The sequence below is a fragment of the Ipomoea triloba genome, chromosome 10 (assembly GCF_003576645.1).
Source record: "Ipomoea triloba cultivar NCNSP0323 chromosome 10, ASM357664v1".
Classification (NCBI taxonomy): Eukaryota; Viridiplantae; Streptophyta; class Magnoliopsida; order Solanales; family Convolvulaceae; genus Ipomoea; species Ipomoea triloba.
Genome location: NC_044925.1, coordinates 5,991,694 through 5,995,004, shown reverse-complemented (window position 1 = coordinate 5,995,004; position 3,311 = coordinate 5,991,694).

Here is a 3,311-nt window from a genome sequence, read left to right as displayed (position 1 = left end):
GCTATCTATAAGCTAAGCATAAATCGCCTATCAACTAGTTAACTAAAAATAAGAAACACAAGTCTTACGTGGGACTCTTTGGTGCAACTAATCATTTCAGAAGGAATTGTACAATGCTCAGCTCGTTCATATGTATGAAACTTTGAAATGCAGAGTTAGGTTCAAATACGAGAATCCAAATACGGCTGGAGCAAGTGTCGCTGGCAGTTTTCAGAACTATTTGAGATGTACACCCATTCCAGCTGGATGAGAGGGAGAAAGAGATTATGTAGCGTATGTGATAAAAGAGTGTGAAGAGTTGTGTTATTAGCGAGCTGATAAAGTGATAAGACTGTCTGTAGGGTATTTATTGAATTGGAGTTGGAGAAACAAAAACTGAGACCGTGCGAGAGGAGAGGAGGTGGTGGCGGTTTTGCTGCCGCCGGTGGCGTGGTCCCCGGGTTGGTGGCAGTAGCGGTAAGTGTTCGTAGGGTTGGTAGATGGTTAGGTCTACGAAAAATAATACTTTAGGGAAGAGTTTTATTATTGATCAATCTGATTTACAAAATACAGGAAGAGATTATTTATACGAGTACAAGGATGAGTGAATTAGTCTCAGCCATTCAGAATGATAAAAGGTAGATTTACAATACGGTTAGAGGAGGAAGAAATTCTAGTGTAACTAGAATATAGAGTCCTAACAAGTAAGTGATAGAGAACTAAGAGAGATGAAAATAAAAATATGAAATTAGAATTAAACTCAAGATAAAATAAGGAATAGTTAAGTCATTTATTTCTCTTGGGTAGCAGTTTAGAGGGCTAAGTCTAGCGTCGTGCACTCGAAATATTACACTTAACTACTAGTTATAATTTTTAGCATAGTGGTAAGTACTTGATCCTAATAATTGGTGGCGACTTAGAGGGCTAAGTCCAGCAATTTATATCATGGACCAGGGCCCACATAAAATTATGCACCCTAAATTGAAATAACGAGATACATAATTAATACTCCTAAAATACATAATTAATTTCATAACATAAACACAAAAAATCACAACACAACACATAACATAGCATTATGGACCCAGCTGGATTGAAAAGTCGAGGTACATTATTCATACTCGTAAAGTACAAAATTTCATAACACAAGACACAAAAAATCATAACACAAGACACATACGCATATTATATATTTACTTATTTATCAAATCCGATTTAGGTACATAATTTGTGTTTATAAGCACAGAATTTCACAACACAAGATATAGAAATTCATAACATAAGACAATTATTAATTTGTTCCAGGTGCATAATTCATATTTTTAAAGTACAGAATTATAACGCAAGACACCAAAAGTCATAACACAAAACACATACACATGAATTAGGGTCCATAGTGCAGTTTGAACCATGGTCCATGTTATAAGGATTGACTAAGTCCAGCATCATGATAATCTTCTTAAAATTACCATCATTTCTGTTTTCTTTTTTAAACTTATGGGTGATCCGCCATAGGACCTTGCTCCTAAAATTACTGTGGAAGTAAATTTTGAGTCACGCAATCAACTCACCGATCAAATCCTAATGTTCATGTGCTATTTCAGGCGACGAACCAATAATAATGCTAAGCCCAGGTCAATTACCATCATTTCTGGGTATGGCAATGTTTAGACTCATTAATTGCTTAAATTATGAATTATTGGTTAGCTCTGCGAGTTAAATGAAAAAAGAAAATATGAATTCGTGTAGTAATCAAATACAAAACGGGCAATCAATTTATGTTACATGATATGAAGGCTAAATAATATGATGAGGTCAATTTTAAGAAAATATGGCATCACTCTTCTATCCCTCTTCCATTGTCTTCATTACAAAATACGGAGTATATATTACTGAGACTAGTCTCGCTCGCGATGACTAGATTGGTTTCTCCATAAGAAAGATGGTTCAAACTCTCAGCCTCTTTTAAGTGATGAGAGTGTACGACCGACCATCCATGCCAATCAAATTAGTTTTCTTTTGACTTATATTAAAACTTTTGCAAACCATGCTTGTTGACATCCAGGTTGAGAGAGATAAATTGAACAAGTATGATCATCTTCTATTGATCGGGATGTACCATATATTAGACTTACACTGATTGGGATTATCTATTTGTTAAAATTATGGTAGATCAGTTTATGATTGTGGTCTTCACAATTGACTAACTTTTCCTAAACATTAATAAGAACATAAGCTCATCACAATCCTTTATGCATGGGAGAAACCTCTTAACAAACATAAACTTATTCAAATTCCTATTATCTAAACCCTCCAACTAAAACCGCCATTAATGTGCAGAAAATGCCCCGCATATGACAAACTGATGCATTGAATCCAAAGTGAACAAAACCTCAAAAAAGATATATAGATAGATCTCTAATGTAGACACCATAAATAAAGTCTAAAGAGTTAGATTTACATTTGTAGTTGGTATACTATACATATATTATTTTAATCTAGTTTTCCTTCATATTCATGATTACCGTGGTGTTATGCCCTTGGAGTTAGCTAAAGTGGTACACAGAGTAAAGAAGTCGTAATAATGTTGTTTTGTTTCTTCTTTACTTGACACAGAAGTGTATATAATTAATTATCCAAAGTATATTGTATCATGCCAACAAATAATGCACTCATACAATATAATTATTGATTTTTAAGAAATATTTTATAAAATTAATAGTAGAAATGTAAGATTTTAAATATAGGATGGAAAGCATATTGGTTGATTGGCTGGGTGACGGTGGCTGGTGGTTGTGCCTTGCCGGAAAGGTGCCTGGACGATGGTGGCTAGTGGTTGCGAATGATTGGCTGCTCTAGTGCTGGAAAAGAAAAATGACTTCCCCAAAAAATGGGAAGTCACTTTCCAGAAAACATGTATATTTTTCATTAACCAAAGCTTCATTTTCCTTTCACTTTAAATTTTTCTCCTTGCTAAACACTGAAAACTCGGAAAATATGTTCTTAATTATTTTTCGAGTTTCCAAACACATCTCAAAAGTAGTATTTACTACCTAATATCATATTAATTGCAATAAGTATTTAGATAATTACTTTAAAAAGTGCAACTTAAACATTAATTTTAATGTCAACTATAATGAACTTCTCATATATAATCTTATATTGATATATTTTGAATTACTTATTTAAATACAAATATTGGGTATTAAATCAGTTGCGCAATACATGTGAAAAACTATTACTAATACTAAATTCAAACTTAATATTTTGAAAAATTGAATTAAAAATTACTTCACTCAAACGTGTGTGTATATATATATACACACACACAT